This window comes from Mchenga conophoros, linkage group LG7 (assembly GCF_057382185.1).
Source record: "Mchenga conophoros isolate Kocher_MC1m ecotype Shallow Benthic linkage group LG7, M_conophoros_male_GT1.1, whole genome shotgun sequence".
Classification (NCBI taxonomy): Eukaryota; Metazoa; Chordata; class Actinopteri; order Cichliformes; family Cichlidae; genus Mchenga; species Mchenga conophoros.
This window is the reverse complement of record NC_140532.1, coordinates 40398342-40421283: the sequence shown is the minus strand read 5'-3', so window position 1 is coordinate 40421283 and position 22942 is coordinate 40398342.

Below are 22942 nucleotides of genomic sequence, written 5' to 3'. Positions count from 1 at the left end.
CCTGCAAAAACAAACTACCATCCATTATGAAAACATGCCTCACTCAATGACACTTAGAACAAATTTTATACAGCAACAAGAGTGATGCTTCACAGTTTAGTACAATAAATATCAAGACAATTGCTCATGAGAGGGGTTATCTTGAAGTTGCCCTGTTCACATTTCATAGCTATGAATGAAACTGGAGTCAATCGCCACTTTTGCTAATAAGTACCGCTGTACAATCTAATGCAGTCCAGTAAAATTATCCTGCCATATAATATACTTTTATGATGACTGTGATGTTCAGGGTTTTTTTTTTATGCTAACATAATGATTTTATTCCATCTGTTTTTGCATCGAGGTCATGGTGATAGTGCCATTGAGCCAAATTATACTATCTTCTACTGCCAATAAAGACACAGCAGCCTTAAATTCTAGAGTGCACATTACACTGACACTCTGAGACTTTTTTTTTCAGGCACTTGGATGACTCGATCATTATCTAGGTTCTGGAGCTTAAAAGGGTAAAAGATTAAAAATGTGTTTTTCCCTTTTTTACTTAATGGTGTAACACCCATTAGTCCAATAGCAGGGACATGAAACAAAACAGAAGGAAAACAAACTGGGCACATGGGCTGTCTAGCACAAGAGATATAAGGCAGAAGCCTTGTACACATGGTACAAAGAAGATCTGGCAATGGCAGCAGGAAATGCACATGGCTGATATATCCAGTAAAGAGGTACAGCTGCATACAGCAGAGCTCCACACTTGGATAAATTAGCACGTATAAATAAACTTTCTTTGTAGTAATTCTAGCTTTGTGTTGCTAACTATTTTTGGGCTGCAATCACTCTTTCTTTGGCATATTATTTCAAATTCAAAGCCTTTAACAATAGATATATTTTTCATATGTTATAATGCAGTACCTTTTGAATCAAGTGATGCTACAGTTACTGCTATCTTGTTAAAACAACACTCAGCTCCACATGATAGAAGTTTTACATTGGATAACCTTCCTGATACAAACCCAAAGAGGAACAGTGTGTCACGGCCTGAAGCCAGTGGGAAAACGGACTCTAAGGCAGACAACACTCGGAGGGGCTGGGACTGAGGGTGACTAAGCTTTATTTACAGTGGTGCAATTAATGTAAACAGTGAACAACGGTGAGAGCTGCTCAAAGTGCTTACCATAACTTAGAATTGCTCAACGTAAACAAGGAATAACTCAAAAACACTCATGAGTAACGGAGGGCTAGCGGCAGCCTAAATAAACTTAAAACACGCTAGAAACTACTCTACTTCTCTGGAACATGAATTTAAATATAAGATTAGCTTAGAGGCACACTATGATTCATAACACTCCACTTGGAGACACACAGTTTTAACTCTGAAATTCATAACCTTTTACTTTGAAACACACATGGCCTACTTGGCATTTCTATGAAACAAAACTATAAGGAGCACTAGAAGTGTCCGTGGGGAAGCCGTAGGGCTGTCGTGGATGGAATGGAGAACCCGACACTGGGAAATCTGCCAGTGCAGGAACTCCCGAGGAGGGGGGCAGAGGTAAGGGTTTAGTCATCATGTACAGGCGGTGGCAAAGCTTGGAGGGGAGGTGGTCCGGGTGAGGGGATTATCCTGAGCGCTGGGCAGGGAGTCAGGCAGGTAGGCACGGAGAAACTGTGAGCAGACCAGCGCTGAAATCCTAACAGGTTACAACAACGTCCGGAGGTCCTAAAGGTTTGCAGACGATCTGGCGAGGTGTGAGTCTGAGCGCTGGTCTTAAGAAGCCGGCAATTCCAATTACACTCAGGTGCAGCCTGTCAGCATGATGTGGTGGCTCACCCCCCGAGCAGGGGGCCCAGGGGTGGAAATGCCGGCCCTGTGGGAAGGCCCAGCACTCACCCGGACCATGACACAGTGCCTTCATGGAACTGAACCAACAACCTTTTAATTTCCAAAAGAATGTATTAGCCACTACACTATCCGGTCTTTAAGTCAGACATCATTAGCCGTTTTCGGGTCCAAAATCCACTTCTGGTCCCAAAGTCAAACAAACACTGTGGCATCACTGAGAGTTAACATGAGGGTTCCTGATGGTTAGGGGAAAATGCAATTGCATGGCAGGATGCTATAAACGGACCAAACTTTAGTCAGGAGAACAACTGAGATAATCCAGCCACAATAAGAGGTTAGTCATTAATATACTGCTGCATGCTGGGCTGTAGTCACATCGTAAGGTTTTAAAAACTGAGCTTGAAAACGTGCTGTCGATGAATAGTGGTAATAAAAACCCAGAAAGGCCATCAGCGATCACTGACTTTTTTCAGGGGCTTGTTCAGATTAAACAGAACAAGATACAAAGCATTAAAACATGTTAAAAACACAACAGCCTTAATAAATGCAGAGTAGTTTGGACCGAGAAGCAGGATTCATATGTCATCACTTAACAGCCGGAGAGAGGCATATGTTTTAGTCAAAGCTTAGGTAATTACAATCTATACGATGATATTATGTGCCACTTTGTTGCAGTAATTCTCCGCCTGAAGGGAGGGCGTATGTAACCGGCTCTGTTTATTTGTTTTGTCTGCTTGTTAGCAACCACATTTTCAAATTTTGTGTGAGGGTAGATACAGATAACATCTCGAGTTGATTTAATTTTTGGTGAAAATCAAGTAAAAGTGATGGTCACATCAAATATGACAGTCAGTAAAGCTCTTGGGAAAGATACAAGGGAGACAACTGGGGGAGTTGATAGCAAAAATAAAGGGAAGTATCAGCAATCAGGAAAATGAAATATAGCTGTGGCAGCTTTTTCTCAGGTTTGTTAGTAGTTTTCAGTATGGGAAGTAGAGTCATTTATAATACATCGATACTTCTTGACGATTACATTTGATGACTAATAATATCCAATCAATGGACCACTTCTCCCTGGTGGCTTATCCACAGGAAAATGAATCCTTCTCTTGCATGGGGACCAATCTGAAGAAACACCCTTGTGTAGAGGGTAGAGTAGAGCTCACTGAAGGCACTAATATTTGCATCTCTTTAATCCTAAACACACATCATTAACAAATGTCAAATCTCAATAGCAAGACCAAGCAGATTATTTGTACAGCATTATTTGTACTTTAATTGGCCACACTCCTCTACAGTAAACAGTTATTGAATTGATTTGTCAGATGACAAATGCTACTTCCAGTTGTTTTCAACTGTTTTTAATTAGGGTTATAAAATATAAATAACAATATAATATAAATAAGTGATATATATACAATATAAAATTTGTATTATCCTTATAATATAAGGACAATACCTTATAATATACAGCTGTCTGACGCTCAAATCACTGTCATTACTGTAGAAGGCAAAGTTGAACACTGAGAAATGCCGATTATGTTAGAATAGAGTTTTGCCATTTGCATTAGTAAAAAAGTAAAAGTGGTCAGTGACAGGGCTCTCACAAAGAAGGGGAAACTGAAACCAGGAGAAAATAATGTATTTGTTATATTGAAGCTGTAACAGGATCGTTGGAGTGCAAACCTCAGCACCAAAACACACATTGCTATGATGTTAATATAGCTTGTTTCAGTGGCAGACTCCTAGCTCTTAACACACATTAGGGGAACTGGATAAGTTCATGCTGTGACTGTATGATGTGTCAAGTTTTATTTTTATTTCTCTACGTGGAAGTGGAAGGGGCAGCACGGTGGCATGGTGGTTAGCACTGAGTTCAATTCCACCATCAGTCCAGGGTCTTTCTGTGTGGAGTTTGCATGTTCTCCCCGTGTTTGCGTGGGTTCTCTCCGGGTACTCCGGCTTCCTCCCACCGTCCAAAGACATGCAGCTAGTGGGGATAGGTTAATTGGATAATCCAAATTGCCACTAGGTGTAAATGTGTGAGTGAATGTGAGTGCGAATGGTTGTCTGTCCCTGTGTGTTAGCCCTGCGACAGACTGGTGACCTGTCCAGGGCGTACCCTGCCTCTCGCCCTATGACAGCTGGGATAGGCTCCAGCGCCCCCCGCGACCCTGAAAAGGAGAAGCGGAAGCGAATGGATGGATGGATGGAAGTGGAAGGCTAACATTAAGTCTGTAAACCTGTATTATATTATAAGGGTCGGACAAAAGCCAGTTCGCACTTGTCTGTTATGGCCTCTTTAAAAAAGGGATTTGGTCAGGAGAGATAATTAAATAGAACCCTCCTTGAAGTTTAAGCCTTCTTTAGACATTCTGAAAACAGATGAAATTGTATTGTCCTTCCAGCAAAGACCCTGAAATTATTCCCTATTCACGTGTGGTTAATTGACAACAACACCAATTCACATTCTCTGAGATCATAAGCCTCTAGCCAGAGAGAGACCGGCTGAAGGTAAATAGCCTGCCTTGAAATAGGTGATCCCACAAAAGCTTTAATTTTTGCATGGCACATAAGATCTGATAAAACGTCTGCTTTGGAAAAGCATGAGATTGTGACGCGCACCACACTGCCTTTTCATTGCCGGGTTGTCATTTTTGCAGGGGAGTCGGGATGCATAGACACAGTTCATAACACCTAAATCGACTGGCATATAATGCACCGTAATTAGGACTTTTTTTCCTTCTTTTTTTTTTGCATAATCCCTTTGAGGCAGCCCCAAAAGCTCCACCACAGCATAAAGTTTAGTTCAAAGTGTCTTACAAAAAAGTTTCCTTTCAGCTTAGTCTAGTCAGAAACTCACACCCTGCCATGTCAAAGGGGAACTGAACTGCCTGCTTGTTAGGAATGTATTAAATTCTCATAAGCATAACAACATCCAATGCAAAAGCGATAAAGAATGAAGCACTTTAAACTCCACCCATCCATCAGAAGATTGACAGTTTGATCCCTGGGTGCTCCAGTCTATAGGAATGTGAATATTAGATAGAAAGCACTTAAGCATGCAAATGAAGCATGTTGTATGAAGTGATTTGAGAGCTCAGGTAGAGTAGACAAGCGCTATACAAGAACCAGTCCATTTCTCATTTGCCAGTTTCAGCTATACCAAAAACCATCAGTCAGCAGAGTCTCTAAATGTTTAGGCTAATAAAGTATAGTATCAATTAATTGCTATTAATTAAAATAAATGATTCATGATTATGTAATAAAATAATTTATAGAATTTCAATTTGACTGAAGTAAATATATGAAATACAAAGCACTGATGAGTAGATGTATTTCTGATTAAAAAAAATCTATGCTTAATTTTAATCATGGAAAATGATAAATTCAGCTCACTGTTGATAGCTGCTGCTTACCTTAAAATTATTATTATTATTATTATTATTATTATTATTATTATTATTATTATATATTTTTTATTTATTTTTTAGTAATTTTATTGTCTTATTTTATCACTTCTTCCTCCAATCTCTGGCTTCTTTTTAGGATCCAATGAAGCATCTATGCTTGTCGTTTGGGTTTTACAAAGAGATCAGTTCTCAGCCTCAAATTAATATCTACCAGAAAGTCTCTTCAGATACTTAATGTGCTTTAGGACTGATGTATGATCCAATGCCTTAACTAATAACAGGCTCAGTTAGTGAATAGGGCAAAGAGGCAATGACATACAGCCGGGGAGATTAACAGACACAAACACAAAGTGAGACATAAGCATCTGTCTTATTCTAACCAAGTCTAATGATTAATCTCCAATTAGTCAGAGTAGCAGTTTACTCTCATATGACAGCATCTGTTTGGCAGCATCATCACAGATGAAGTTTTCAATTAAATATCCATGAGGCTAAACCAGTTTCTGGCAGCAATAAATAAATCAATAAATACAGCTAGGTGACAAAGGCCACTTAGACATTTTCAAACCAGCCATCCAACATATACACAGAAAAGGGACAGGCAGTTTACAACATGTCGCAGGGTTAATGCAACAAGATAACAATTGACAATCAGATTTACACCTACAGATAATTAGAAATGATGCATAGGTAACTTGGACAGTACACGTGACAGATGAATGGATTGGAGCAAGCAGTCTGAAGGCTGTAGTTTGGGGCCAGAAATGATATCGCCTGGCCACTCTCAGAAATAGGGGTACCAAAGTGTACCAAAAAGGGTACAAATGCTTGTCGCTGGGGGTGTTCCTTTTTGAAGGACATTTCTGTACCCTTTAGGCTTGGTACATTTTTGTACCTTATGAAGTTGTACCATCTGAAGTACAATCATGTACTTTCCTAAGACATAAATGTACCTTCAAACTATAGTACAGAAATGTTCCCTTGAAAAGGGTACAATAGGGTACCTATGAGGGTACCCCCCCCAGCGACAACCTATTTCGTACCTAAAGAGACAAAAATGTACCCCCAATAGTCCAAAATATTTGATTATTTAACCATTTATTTTCGATAATAGAATCACATCAAAGTATTTAAACAACCACAGGAATACATCCTTGATTACATTCGTATATTGCCATAGGACATGTCAAGAAAAATACATTAATTTAAAAAAAGTAAACAATCACATAAAGACATTAAACACCTGAACACAATGTTTTGACAGATCACAGAGATGGCATGTATTTAAAAAACTGTCCACACAAATGTTTTGCTCTACTTCATCAAGCCAGAATGTATGTATGTGTATATATATATATATGTGTGTATATATTAGGGGTGCAACGATACACAAAATTCACGGTTCTGTTCGGTTCGATACTTTGGTGTCACGGTTCGATATTTTTTCGATACAAAAAAATTTTTCATGCTTTTTTAATTTGTCATTTATTAAAATTATAAATATATATTTTAAATTAAAAGTACAGTTTTTAAATTTAACCCTAACCCTTGTGTGTGTTTTTTATTTTGACAGCGAATGCGCACCTGCGGACCACTTATGTGCACCCCTGGTTATTTAGCTCGTCATATTGCAGCCACAGAAATTCTTTTGTCCATGAAACCATAAAGCTGCACTTTCTTTTTGCCTGATAGTCTGATTTGTCATAACTTCTCCGTTTTGTGGTAAGCTTTTCTTTGGCTGTCACTTCTTCACCCTGACCTGTCTTATTTGGCTCAGCAGAACTAAAATATATATCCTGCTGCTTTTACACACTCACTCACATAAGCTCAGCGATTCTCTGCGCGATCAACCTCTCACATGTTTAAGCTTGCTGCGGGAGATTTCACTTGTCATGTTTGCATAGTAAGCTAACGATTAATAAGACGATGTCAGAGGAATTGGTGCACAAATTATCATCACTCACAGATCAGTGCTGTCGCTCTCTATACACAGTTCGCACGATTGCAAAGTGAAAGCAAAAAAACAAGCGCAAATTCAAACGTGATTTCAATATGTCACATATTGACAGTGGCTCACCGATGCCAATGACATAATTACCCAGCTACATTTCTGAAAGAATGCAAAAGCATTGACATATATTTTTCCTTCCTACAATAGGCCGACGGGCAGGGCAGAGATAGATTTTGGTAGCCCGACTGAAAAAAATCTCTAGCACCGGGACGTCGGGCTAGCGATATTGCGAGCCCTGTATCTGATTGAGGAATCACTCATCTTTGGAAAAGAGAGTTTATTACAGAGAGATGGCTCTTTCCAAAATAAAAGCTATACTATCCGCTTCTTCTGGGCTATATTCTCAGCAGCATAAGGAGAATCATGTGCTAACAGCTGTCAAAGGCTACGTTCACACTGCAGGTCTTAATGCTCAATTCCAATTTTTTGATCAAATTCGATTTTTTTGTCTCCTCGTTCACACTACAAATAAAATGCGACAGCAAACGCGCTCTAGTGTGAACGCTCAAAGCGGCCCGCATGCGCAAAACAAGATGTCACACACAACGAGCTCTGTTTAGACCCAGAGCAACAGTATTGTTTGACTGATGGCCCTTAATATAAAGACTTCGGACTTCACGTTTCCCAATTTTTGCTTTAAGTTATTTTGTTATTTACATAATAATGTAAATAACCTAATAATGATCCTTATTGCTGTTTAAGAGAGGAGCGGTGCTTCAAAGGATAGCTGCAGATTTCTGTCAGAATCTCCAGATTATACAGTACAAATAAAATGTTCACGTTGTCTTCCCAACAGTTTCACTAACATCTACACTGGATGGCCAGGAAGCGTTCGCGATGTCTTCTCGGGCGCTTCTCCGGCGCTGATAATTGGCTTCAGTCTTGTGTCAGTGACGTAAAAGGCGGATTTAATGCGACTTGACCGTTCAAACAGCAGTCGCTTTCTAAAACATCGGATATGTATCGGATTCAGTACCACATACGAAAGTGACCCAGATCGGATTTGAAAATATCGGATTTACGCCGTTCACACTGTCATAGCATGATCGGATATGGGTCGCATAGGGTCAAAAAAATCTGATTTGATGCGCTTTCGCCTGCAGTGTGAACGTAGCCTAAATGACTCAGCTAAAGTTAGTAGCATGCTTGCTGTTTTTGTCTTTGCACTAGGATGTAAATGTGCAGTCATATTCGTTGTGTTCCCACTAGTGCTTTCAGGTTAATCTCGTTGAAATGACCTTAACGCCACAACACGGCAAATCTCCGTTAAAGAGCTACCGCCGATCGCCCCATGCATGGGGCTAGACGGCCAACACGTTAACGAGCTAACTGCGCTAACACACTAGTTCCCACCCATGTAATTGAGCATTGCATGGCACATCCAACATACTGTTTTACTTTAGTCCATGACTCGCTTACCTTCAGGGTCATACGTCACATGAAAACCAAAATAATTCCAAACGCCAGATCTGAATGAGGGTGGGGGAGGTCCATGTTGCAAGGAGAGCTTAACTTCTGTCTTGCTAGCTTGCCCTGCACTCTTCCTTCTGACTATGCTGTCTGTGTTGAGCGCTCAGTGGATCTGCGCGCGACAGTGCAGCCTAGGCGGAGTAGTCGAACGCAGATTCACTGAGCGCTCAACACAGACAGCATCGTCTGAAGGAAAGTTGATAAAATAAATTACAAATGTTGTATTGTTCGATACATACGCGTACCGAACCGAAAGCACTGTATCGAACGGTTCAATATCGATACGAATATCGTTGCACCCCTAATATATATATATATATATATATATATATATATATATATATATATGCGTATATATATATATATATATGCGTATATATATATACGTATATATATATATATATATATATATATATGCATATATATATATGCATATATATATATGCATATATATATATATGCATATATATATATGCATATATATATATATATATATATATATGCGTATATATATATATATATATATATATATGCGTATATATATATATATATATATATATGCGTATATATATATATATATATATATATATATATATATATATATATATATATATATATATATATATATATATATGCGTATATATATATATATATATATACGCGTATATATATATACGCGTATATATATATATATATATATATATATATGCGTATATATATATACGCATATATATATATATATACGCATATATATATATATATATATACGCGTATATATATATATATATATGCGTATATATATATATATATATATATATATATATATATATATATATATATACGCATATATATATATATATATATATATATATACGCATATATATATATATATATACGCATATATATATATATATATATATATATATATATATATATATATATATATATATATATATATACGCATATATATATATATATATATATATATATACGCATATATATATATATATATACGCATATATATATATATATATATATATATATATATATATATATATAGAGGAGCATTTCAAGTTGCTATACATCAATACAACAGTTATAGCCCATATTTTAATAATATGTATGCATTAAGTCCATAGTAATTACATAAATTGCAAAAAAGTGCAATAAACTACAAAAAAAATTGAAAATCGCTTTTGTTTTGTTTACATATATTTCTACTTGGAGAAATTTAAGAGGCTTATCCCTCAAAACTTTAAATACAATAAAGTTGCAAAAAATAGTTTACAACAACAGGAAATTTATTTTGAGTGTCTTCATAGTTTTATTTTGGAGATACAGCAATTTTTATATACTGCAGGAAAAACAAAAAATAATCCTATGATGCAAATTTGCAAAGAAAACAGCATGTGCATCATTTCACTGTGGGAAGTGTTACGAACAGCTGATAGGAACGGCAAAGCGTGTTTCTGGAATATTATGTTTTTGTTCCTGCAAGCGCTTTTTATGCAATTTTTGCAAAGCTATATGTGGAACGAAACCGTGACCGAGGACAAGCTGATGGCATCAGATGTAAGTACAACTCCTCCGGTTTCATATGCAAAACAAATTATTGCGCTAGCTTACACGGTTCAGGTTCTACAGGGATTTAAAAATACTTACGCAAAATGGAGCGTGCTGCTCTGACCGGCTTTAAAGGGTTAACAATGACTTTAAAAAAATAATATAAAATAGTGTGCAACACCACTGAAGTTTTTTTTTTAAACTCTCTTTTCAACCAACGGCAGTCACTCTCCAAATAACTTCTGCTTAGCTTTCCGAGCTTCCCTTGGGTCCCTCGGGTCAATGAGGGAGGGGCTAATAATCGGCTCAGTCATTTTTAATGATCGTTGAAAGCCCAGATCGTAATCGTGATTAAAATTCGATTAATTGAGCAGCCCTAGGGGAGGGTGCATCCGGCCTCCTCGGCTGTAATTGGTCCAGCCCAGAGTCGATCATGACCAATTGGCCAATCCAACACCTTTCATTATATATACCCTTCCTAAAAAAAAAAAATAAAAAATCCATTGGCCCATAAAAACAAAAAATCGCCCGGTATGCCCGATGGCCAGTCCAGCTATGGTAGTGACACTTGGATGTTAAAACATTTCCAAAGACTTCTGTAGTCATTTCAAGAAATTCTTGAATAAGCAGGTTTAAATGAGCAAGCTCATCTTTTCTCACATTTGTAGCCATTACAAGATCTATGATTTCTGAACATAATAAGAACACATGCCAATATGGAGTGCCAGGTGGAACATGGGGAGCCATTAAAAAAGGCAAGAGCCTGAAAAGGCACCATTTTTGACTGGCTGATCCAACTATGTTAGAATTTTGAAGCATCTTTTCCGCCAGTGGCATTGGTCTGTTCGGCTTGTCATTCCTCCCAAACTTCACATTTTTCAGCTCATCATTGATTTCATATATGGTGATGTGCTTTTCCCTGTGAGCTTTACAAATAACCAAGTTCATTACCAACGGAATAACCTCCTCCAGCAAGTCGTGCATTACATCTGGGGGAAGAGACTGGGTCACATCAAAATAAGGCAGTGCATCAAATGTACAGTTACCATCCACACCGTACAAAGCAGCACTCTCTGGGTTGTTTTCCACACAGTTTATGTGGTACTCATGTACTTTGGTTGTTCTAATAACAAAATGGTCCTCACAAAAGTGCTGTTGTATCTCCGAGTGCGAGACCATACAAAATCGGCATATTCTGCCTGTATTGAAAGACATTGAGAAACGCCCAATCATATGAGCGGAAAGGTTGTCGCATGAAATGGTAACAAGAGCAGCATGAACTGTGTGCTCTACTTCATCGACACAGATAGTGAAACCCTCTGTGGACAGCATCTTCAAGTCAGGTATCAAGGGCTGAAGTATAGTTTCAAGCCCACACTCTTTTAAATGTGAATGGCGAACCAGTAAGGCTAAATGAATGTGACTCAACTTTGAGCGATGTTTTCCACTTATGTTTCCTATAGTATAATAAAATGCACAGATTTTGTATTTATTTCGTTTTGCACCAAGTGGGTTCACAATTTCAAATTCATCTTCATAAAAATGAAGTCTTAGAGCTTGAGGATGGTCTTTGAAAAATGAGTGGTCTTTAACATGCCATCTTTGTAATCAGTCAAAACATCATCATCTTGATTTCTGTGGTTATCCAGAACAATTTGTTCCCTCACATCCTCCACCTGACAGTATTTGTTTAATACCTGTGGGATTGGAACATACGAATAACTACCAATTTTCACACCAGAATGGTCTCTTACTGTGTAACTGGTCAAAATGGTACAGATTTGTACTTTATGAGAGTGTGGGAGGTTTTGTTTTATGTAAACTAACCTTAACAAAATTAAGCTTAAAACACAACAGCTTAACAGTTTGCTTTGTGCAGATGAAGGGTCTGTCACAAGTCTGTTTAGTTCTCAAACATGATTGCTGGATAGCTGTAGGAGGTCCCGTCCACTCTGCAAAGAGAAATAGTGCAGCTGTTCCCACACCCTTTTTTTCCTTTTGATAAGATCAATTTCTTAACATTTGACAAGGTGGCTATGATATTCATTTCAGTGGAGTGCCTGCCAGCTACCTGTGTGGACTGTCTTATTATCACAAGGCATCGGAACAAAGCAAAATCTGTAGTTTGACAGTAAAAAATTTCAAACCGATTGGAAGATTTGCAAGCACCCTTTTTTTCTGACGGAGACTGAAATGTTCAACAAGAATCAAGTTAAATATTCAACAGGCATTTAAAGTCTATTTAAATTCAAATAGGAAAATCAAATATTCTCAGGGTTCCTGTTAGTGATGTGCGATACCACTGATTTCCTTTCCGATCCAATACCAAGTAAAATTCAGGGTGGTATCAGCGATACTGATCCGATACCGATACTCTGTACAAAAACTTAATGTTTCATTGCATTTCATAATACAATATATAATTGTATTATGTAATTGTAATAATAACATAACCATATTGCTTCATAATGATTAGAGGACATCAGACAACTTGTTTTTATTGCTTAATAATGCAGAATAATCATATAGAAATAAAAAAAACTGACGTTGTGCGCCATTTGAACATGTTGCCTGCCTGCAGCACTAAAGGACTCTGCGAGAGATGTCTGTCTCGCCCTAGCAGCACCTGTCCCTGTCCTCCTCTTCAGTTCGCCTCAACATAAGCTTATCATATTCTGTGATGTGATTTACTCCGAGGTGTTTGACGAGGTCAGTGGTGTTGCCACAACAACGTGTCCACACAGGACTCTGTTTGCGCTCAGCCATTGTTGTGAGTGTGCACGCCAGGGGCTGTGACACATTTATACAGCCGTATTTCGCATATGACTATGAAAGGCGTAAGAGGAAGTAGTTCCTTCCAAATTAGACGATCCGAATTGTATAGTTTCTTTCCACTGCGTTCATTTGAATAGAAAAACTACAAATTTACCCCAGAGTACTAAAATATCGATATTATAATATGAGAATCGATTCTAGAACATAAATTGCTGGTATCGGAAGAATCGATATTTCAGTATCGATCCGCACACCACTAGTTCCTGTGCCAGAGTCACTGACAGGTTTTACAGGAATTTGTGGTTGACTTTCAAAGCTTTGGTTTAATTGGAAACTCAATTTTCCCCATGTGTTGATGGTGCTGAATACAGTTATTCAGACCTTGCACTGGCTGTTATTTCTTTTCTATTTCTGTTAGAGTTCAAAAATAGCTACCTTTGCTATTTCTGCAATGCCTAATGAAATGCTAGAGTTATGATTAGGCTGTGATTTTTCTGGCATTTTTACAACATGCTCAAAATCAAAGGAAGCAGGAAGTTCAAAATAGCCGAATAGCAATGAGTCGTGTACAGCACACACTTTTGAACTTTTTCAGAAAAAAATAGAAATGATGAGGCAGCAATCTCTTTACACAGTTAACAGAGAGAGAGAGATACACTGACTGAGCATATTCTCAGTCAAAGTAGCATCCAACCTGCACCACTTTGCATTATCAGACTGATTATTACAGACAGTAATTGCCATTTTCATAACTTTATCCTGGAGTCGTTTTCTGAGGGTCTTTCTTATTTTAGGTTTGGATACAGATCTACTACCTAAACATTTCCAGGAGTTTGGAATAGATTTGTGTAAGATCTACATGATTCAGAATTAGTAGGACAATTAGTAGCTTCTAAAAATATATCCAAATTTCTTTTAGTTTTTTCTTCAAATGTTTAAGGGTGGCTGTAGTTAGTGCTGTGTGCAGCTATCATCTGAAGGGGTTTGTACACAAAGTTAATCCGTATTAAATGCAATTTCATGCATAGTTAATATCATGCATTTTAGTGAACCACTGTTATATTTAATTTTTGTTTAATTGAGTTTTCAGTAATTTTATGTAAACATTACTATGTTATATTACATGATGAAACCAACTGAGTTCACTGGCCCCATTACGAAATGACTTAAATAAAACTACAAAGATAAATATGAAACCTTTTAAAACTTCAAGCTTCAGTGAATTTTCTTTTGTTTTAATTTAAATTGTATTCATTCAACTCATTTCAGTTCACCTGCACTCCCAGTTTGGATTCAGGATAGAGAAACCCTCTCTACTTTTAAGATTCGACTCAAAACTTTAATTTGGTAAAGCTGAGCATTAGGACTGGATCACATGACTCTGAACCCTCCTTTTGGTTATGGTGATATAGGCTCAGACTTCTGCGGGCTTAATGTGGTAAATCACAGCAAAGATTTCTGGCACAACTTCACCTACTTCCAAGGTGCATGGAGAGGATGAAAGAGTTCACAATGCAGGAACTCCAGCAACACTTAAGGGAAGATGAACAACTTTAATAATTGACCAACGCGTTTCGGCTTGTGGCCTTAATGGGCTTAATGTGATAGACTGTGATACACTAACTCTCTCCACTCACTACTTTTTAATCTGAACCTGTTTATATATCACTGTAGCATATCAATAAATCTGTCCCCTTTTCCCTTAGCTTGTGTTTTGTTCTGTGTCCCTATGCTCTCTTTTTTTCTCTTCTCTTTCCCCCTCAAACCCCACCCGGTTGACAAAGATGGCTGCACCTCCCTCAGCCTTGTTTTGCTGGAGGTTTCTCCCTGTTTAAAGAGACTTTCTTCCACCGGTGCAAATTGTTTGCTCATATGGGATTATTTGATTGTTTGAACTATTTAAATACACTTGAATTGAATTGCACTTGCCAGAATATAGTTCTGTGCAAAGGTCTGGAGCATACCCTCATTCTTTGTTCCTAGAAAAATGGGAAATGGTTGAAGTAATGTATTGACACATGTGCCAACATACAAGGAAATACAGTATGTAAGGCAAAACACTTTTATTTTTCAATGCCACCTGAACTGTCTTTGGCAAGCTTTCTTGTAATTTCTTTAAGTAGTCTTCAGGAATAGTTTTCCAGGTATCTTAACGTGCATCTTTGGATGTTGCCTCCTTTTGTTCCATTCTCTGCCATGATCCTACATGGCTCAGATCATGTTGAGGTCCAGGATTGGTGGAGGCCAGTCCATGATCGATATCGTCCCATTGTGTGTGGGGTTTGTTTGTTTGTTTTAATCCAGGTATTGTTTGGGATCATTGTCATGGTGAAAAACCCAATATGGAGAAAACATTTTATTTGCACACATAAAAGCAATGGTCATGTAACTTTGCACAAATGACAATCTTAAAATAATCAACTCTAACACCTATCTATCAGTTTGTTGAATTGTCTGTTATTGTCACGGCTGGGGCAGCAGTCGAATGAATGAGGATCCAAGATGCAGATGGCAGTGGAGATATGAGTGGAGCTTTATTTACAATGAAAAATAACAAAGGTGAGGGCAGAACTGAACATAAACCTAAACTGGGCAAAACTAACAAACAAACCAGATAACATAATGACACCGGGAGACATACAGAGACGGCAGATAAAGAAGGCTGGGCGGAGAAACACTGGAGAAACACTGGAGAAACACTGGAGAAACACTGGAGAAACACTGGAGAAACACTGGAGAAACACTGGAGGATTCACTGAGAAACACAGACGACGCGATGAGGAGCACAGGCAGACACACACTATAAATACACACACCAGGCAATCAGGAAATGGCACACAGGAGGGGGCACAGCTGACACTAATGGACATAACGAGAAGCAGACCTACAAAGTAAAACCGGAAACACACAGACTGTTTTACAACACCAAACGCAGGGACCCGAACGGAGCACAGAGGGAAGACACAGGTAGGGATAATAAACACGACAACCAAACCCAAAGAACTAATAGAAATTCAGAATAAACACCAAACACAAGATGAAACCAAAATGAAACACAAAACACTGGGTCAACGACCCAGACAGTCATGACAGTTATGAGTAAACACAACACTTAAGTTTCTTTTTTTATGTTTGAATGACTAATAGCTTAGTGTTATGTGGCTTAACAAACAAACAAACAAACAAACAAACAAAACATTCATGGTCATGGTCAGATACAAGCATCGGACTGAATATGAGTAAAAAAAGCTCTCAATGGCCAAAGAATTATTGCTCAAGACCATGAAAAAAAATGACACATTCCATCTATGCAATTCAGTAGATCAAAAAACTGGATTACATATTTTCCCTGTGGTGCTGTTTGGAGGTATAGGGAAAAAAAACAATCACTTTCATATTTAAGAAGGTTAGTCATAACAAATTATATCTATCTAAAACACAGTGATGAGTCAAAATGGTGCACTTAGGAACTAAACACAAGCTTTTATTGTTTGAAAAGTATTATTGTCTTGTCTTTTATTGCCTCTTTTATTGTTACAAAACTAATGTGCACTGTGATTTTACTGTAGCTGTCATTATTCTGGGGTACAGATGGGACAGAGCCTATAAGTGGTCATTTCTACCAACTGCTTATTGATATATTCACCCTTATGAGATCGTGTCTGCATCGTGGAGAGATGCATCTGGCTAAAACGTAGCGCAAACTGTCCCTCGAGATTATCTGAACAACTGGACTTCAGTCTGTCTCAAATCTATCACTGATGCATATATAGATTTTTTTTTCCCAAGGTCAGATCAAAGTAATTCACTTGTCAGGAAGTAACAGTGGTGGCTCTATGAGGGCCTGTTGCTGCATGCAGGGATTCCTTTTTTACACATAGATGTACAGACAAAAAAAGGAAGTCGGAGAAGCATAAAATGGAACATGTAATAGGTGTTGTATTGTTTCCTGAGCTGCAGAAAGTCAAACCTGAAGTAAACCTGGGAGATTTTTTCTTTCTTCAAACAAATGTACTTCTGATCAGGCTCCTCGCTGTGGGTCCTGCGTTCTTCACGCTTGATGCTATTCTTGGTAAAGTAATCCAACAACTGGTTTATGATTGCCTGTCGGGCAGTGAAGGAACAATCGCTGACACTGCTGGTGTTAAAACTGCAGCCGGAGGGCGTGAATTGATTTTGAGAAGAATGACAGATGAACCCTCACTTGCTTAAAGACTGCATGGGTGTGTTATATCCACATGGTGGTCTGGGGCTCATGAAACTGTTTAAGTCACCCTTTAGGTTGGCAAAACAAAACCAGCTGATCCATCCTTTACTTTTTTTCCATGTGATTTTTGATCCCTCTGTTTATTTAAATTATTTTATTTTTGTAAATCTATATTTTTTATTTATATAAAATCTGTATTTTGTAATTTAATATTTTCAACCTAATGTTTTTAAAAATATGTTTTGTTCAACAAGGGTCTTGACTAAGCTTGTTTGGGGAAAAAAAGACAAATGTTTAAAAGCGAGAGAAATTTTCCTGATAAACATCGATCGCAGTAAAAAAGCAAAGTCCATCATTCACATTTTCTGTGTGTAACCCATGGTTATTTCATTGCAAATTCTGTTTTTATTCTAATTTTAAGAGTATAAAACCAGTCAGGATACTATGTTTGTCGGAAATGTGACAGAACCTGCTAACGATTGCTTAGCTGTGTTAGCCTGTGGAAAGTGTGCTAGCGTACCCACATGTGCTCCCTGGGCTAATGCGCTTACATGTGAGGTTTTTAGCTAACACACCACGTGAGACACTTTTCATGCGTTATGATTTGCAGTGAAATGTATTTTTGTCGTTGATAAATTGTTATTGGCCAATGAGACCTGTATAGATGTGTGATGTGTAAAGACAAAAGAGAAATACGTGTTTTATTTTACAAGTGAAGTGATCGCTCTGCAGGTTGTGTGCAGGCTGGGTTTTTTTTTATGGGGTAGAAATCTGCTGCAAGGACCGAGCGGTGCCATCTAAGGACTGGATGCCACTGGAGGTGCCTAGAAAGGACGCTCTACCTAATACATTTATGGACACTTGAAGTGATATATTGGACATTGTTGAACATTACAAGTTGAAATGATTTAAATGTTGTTCATGTCTATGTTTTTGCATCATTTAAATGTGGAATACACTCAAATCACTTTTCCCTTTAAGTTGTTGTCAGTGTCTCATTCTGAGTGGAGGGTTTTTCCTTCTTTAAGTTGAGTTACCACTGCCAGTCTCCTGACGATCCTAACTAAACCCTACAAGAGTAGATTATCAAATATTTGTTTTTTTTTTACCTTGGATGACAGATTACTGTGGATTTGACTGATTTTGACTACTCAGTTAAAAAGGGTGACATGTGCAAAGTTTTATCTTCAGTTTATAGAGAGGATAAAAGTGGCAGAAAACTACAACAAAAAAAAACTAGTAAAAAGTGATTACTATATTCAAACAAAGTATCCTCTTTGCAGTTAGGTTTGTGACAGAGCAGCAGTTTCAATTAGGAGCCAAATTCTCTAATGCCCCAGTCACACAGAGAATGGTCAGCAACCATGGAAAAATGTCCATTCACAAGCCAGTGGGTGAATGGTCTCTAGACTTGTGTGACTGGGACTTTAACAGTGTCAAGGGCTGCGAAGGCAGACCTTATATGTATTTAAGCGGACCCAGAAGCAGACAATACGAGGAGACAGATTAGACAGATTATTCACGCTGAAGCACGAAGGTACAAAACATAGAAAAAATAAAACCAAGGCCAAATCTAAACTGGGAAAAACTAAACTAAGAGAGAAGCTCTGGGACTGTGGGGAAGAAAAACTAGGAACTGGGAACACGAGGGAGACAAACAGACATAGGTTGACGAGCAGATGACTTGACACAAGCTCACATACTGGCTGTATCCCAATTCAGGGTCTGCAGCCTTAAAGTATGCAGCCTCAACGATCCTCAAGAGCCACGTACTTAAAGACCGCTAAGGCCGGAAGTGCGAGGTTTGTGAAATGGGACGGTCTAGCCTCCGTTGCACTGCCCAGGTTGCCTAGCAACCATGATACTAACAGCTGGAAACGTTTCATACAGCTTTGTTTGACAGAAATGAAGGAGAAAATCTTTTGTTCATTTGTTTGTTTCTACATGAGCTTTGATCATTCTCTGTAAGATTAAGCTCAGCTATTGAATGGCGTATATTTTAAAGTAAAGGCTTTAAAACCAAGTTAGTACAAACGTCACTAATGTCACATAACTTTGCCGACATGTGGCCAACAGTAATGTTTTAATGTTCTTCGTTATTAAACATTTGCACATAAATAAGTGACATAATATTCAGTACTTAAAGTTCACTCTTCGGGCGCCCCTCATCTGCCATTTTTTCGGCAAAATTATCCACACCCACCGCCGCGCTATGCATTCTGGGATATGTTGGGCCATGAAGTCTACACCGCCACGTCCTTAAAATTCAGGGAAATGAAGGACGCATTTGAGAGCCGCATTTCGAGCAGCCTTCGAATTGGGACAGCCTTCGTCGCGTCGCGGTGACGTAATCGGCCTTAAAATGCGGCCTTTAAGGCTGCAGACCGTGAATTGGGATACAGCCACTAAATACACAGAGGAGATAAGGGGAGTGGACACACATAGGGAACACAGCTGATACAAATAAGAGAGTGAAAGAGAGACATGACGGGCTGAGGGAAACATGGAATAAACATGACTGACAGGGGAGACATGGAACGACACACAGGAATGGGAGACGAGACATCCTGACAAGACAACAGGGAAACGGAATTATAACTCAACAATGAGGAGAACTCAATACTCAAAAAATAGAAAACCCAGATATTACAACAGGAATAGTTCACAGAGACACACCATAAACTTAAAAGGCTCAGAAAGGTCAACCTACCCAGAACCATGGCAAACAGTAAATTTTACAGATGTCCAGTAGCCATCAGAAACCAGTCAGTGGGCTCCTGGCAGCCACAGATCACAAGGGGAAAATGTATATTCCATGTGGTTGCTGTGGTTTTCTGGTAGTAGTTAGTAGGGGTGCAATGATACACAAAATTCACGGTTCGGTTCGGTTCGATACTTTGGTGTCACGGGTCGATATTTTTTCGATAAAAAATAAAATGTTCATGCCTTTTTAATTTGTCATTTATTAAAATTATAAATATATATTTTAACTTAAAAGTACAGTTTTTAAATTTAACCCTAACCCTTGTGCGTGTTTTTTATTTTGACAGCGAATGCGCACCTGCGGACCACTTATGTGCACCCCTGGTTATATAGCTCATCATATCGCAGCCACAGAAATTCTTTTGTCCATGAAACCATAAAGCTGCACTTTCTTTTTGCCTTATAGTCTGATTTGTCATAACTTTTCCGTTTTGCGGTAAGCTTTTCTTTGGCTGTCACTTCTTCACCCTGACCTGTCTTATTTGGCTCAGCAGAACTGAAATATATATCCTGCTGCTTTTACACACACACACACATAAGCTCAGCGATTCTCTGCATCCTCTTACATGTTTAAGCTTGCTGCGGGAGATTTCACTTGTCATGTTTGCGTAGTAAGCTAACGATTAATAAGACGATGTCAGAGGAATTGGTGCACAAATTATCATCACTCACCAATCAGTACTGTCGCTCTCTATACACAGTTCACGCGATTGCAAAGTGAAAGCAAAAAACAAGCGCAAATTCAAACGCGATTTCAATATGTCACATATTGACAGTGGCTCACCGATGCCAATGACATAATTACCCAGCTACATTTCCGAAGGAATGCAAAAGCATTTACATATATTTTTCCTTCCTACAATAGCCCGACGGGCAGGGAAGAGATAGATTTTGGTAGCCCGCCTGGAAAAATCGCTAGTCCTGGGACGTCGATGTGCAGTCATATTCGTTGTGTTCCCACTAGTGCTTTCAGGTTAACCTCGTTAAAATGACCTTAACGCCACAACACGGCAAATCTCCGTTAACGAGCTACCCCTGATAGCCCCGTGCATGGGGCTAGACGGCCAACACGTTAACGAGCTAACTGCGCTAACACACTAGTTCCCACCCATGTAATTGAGCATTGCACGGCACATCCAACCAGTGTTGGGAAGGTTACTTTTAAAATGTATTCCACTACAGAATACAGAATGCATGTCCCAAAATGTATTCTGTAACGTATTCCGTTACGTTACTCAATGACAGTAACCTATTCTGAATACTTTGGATTACTTAACATATTATCGTGCTTTTTACAACAACGTGAATGTACTATTGCTGTGTGATTTATTACCATTACTGAAGGTCCGCGACTCCGAACTGTAGTAAAGGGACCTCTGACTAATACGACGGGGTCCGTGTTGGGCTTTTAGCCGAAAAATAGCTTTACTTTGTTGTGTGGGTCAACTTTTCTTGCGAGAGACAGAGAAAGGCGTTGAAAGACTGCTCCAACGGAACTTATTGTTTTCGGAGGAGAACACGGTATACAGTCGAGTCTTAATAGCTTACTTACAACTGGGCTCCTCAGGCACTCTTCTTGGCTGCAGTGGTTATTATTATATTTACATGCTTCCAGCTCCCGTTTTTTCTCGATGACTGCTCGTACCTTTCCATTATCCTTTTTTCTCCCTCCTCTTGCTCACAGACACATAACGTGTATGGCAGTGCATTCTCCCTGCAACACGGACTATACTGCCCATGAGGCTACATTCTTTTGAGCTATTCTTGTAGCATTCTGCCTGTTAGCTTAGCACAACAACAACAACAACAACAAAAAGGTGCTCTCTCACTCAGGAAACACACAGCCGCGCGAGAGATAGAGCGTCGCCCTGTAACCATGGCAACCGTAACGCTGCCGCCTGGAACAACAGGACGTAGCTGTCAAACAAAACCTAAACAGTCCTGACCCGCGACAATATGAAACAGGAAAGTACCGCAGTGTAATCCATTTATTTCAACAAAGTAACTGTATTCTGAATACCACCTTTTTAAACGGTAACTGTAACGGAATACAGTTACTCATATTTTGTATTTTAAATACGTAACGGCGGTACATGTATTCCGTTACTCCCCAACACTGCATCCAACATACTGTTTTACTTTAGTCCATGACTCGCTTACCTTCAGGGTCATACGTCACATGAAAACCAAAATAATTCCAAACGCCAGATCTGAATGAGGGTGGGGGAGGTTCAATTTGCTATGTTGCAAGGAGAGCTTAACTTCTGTCTCGCTAGCTTGCCCTGCGCTCTTCCTTCTGACTATGCTGTCTGTGTGGAGCGCTCAGTGGATCTGCGCTCGACAGTGCAGCCTAGGCGGAGTAGTCGAACGCAGATTCACTGAGCACTCCACACAGACAGCATCGTCAGAAGGAAAGTTGATAAAATAAATTACAAATGTTGTATTGTTTGATACATATGCGTACCGAACCGAAAGCACTGTATCGAACGGTTCAATATCGATACGAATATCTTTGCACCCCTAGTAGTTAGGTCATCAAAGTAAAAGTTGTGTAATTTGAAATGTGTTGGTTTTACTTTGAAAGAAAACATTAAATTCAAATTCAAATTTTATTTGTCACGTACACAGTCATACACAGTACGATATGTAGTGAAATGCTTGGACAACTGCTCGTGACCTAAAGAAAACAAAAAAGGAAAAGGCTATGAATAAGATAGGAAATAAATATGAAAAAGATAAATATATAAATTAAAGTTGAAAATAAAATAACTGTACAACAAAATACACAATACACAATATAGAACTATATAAGAATGTATGAAGAAATCTAAATATAAATAAATATATACACAATAACAGCAGCTGTACAAGTATTAACCGGAAATGACGAATATAGTGAC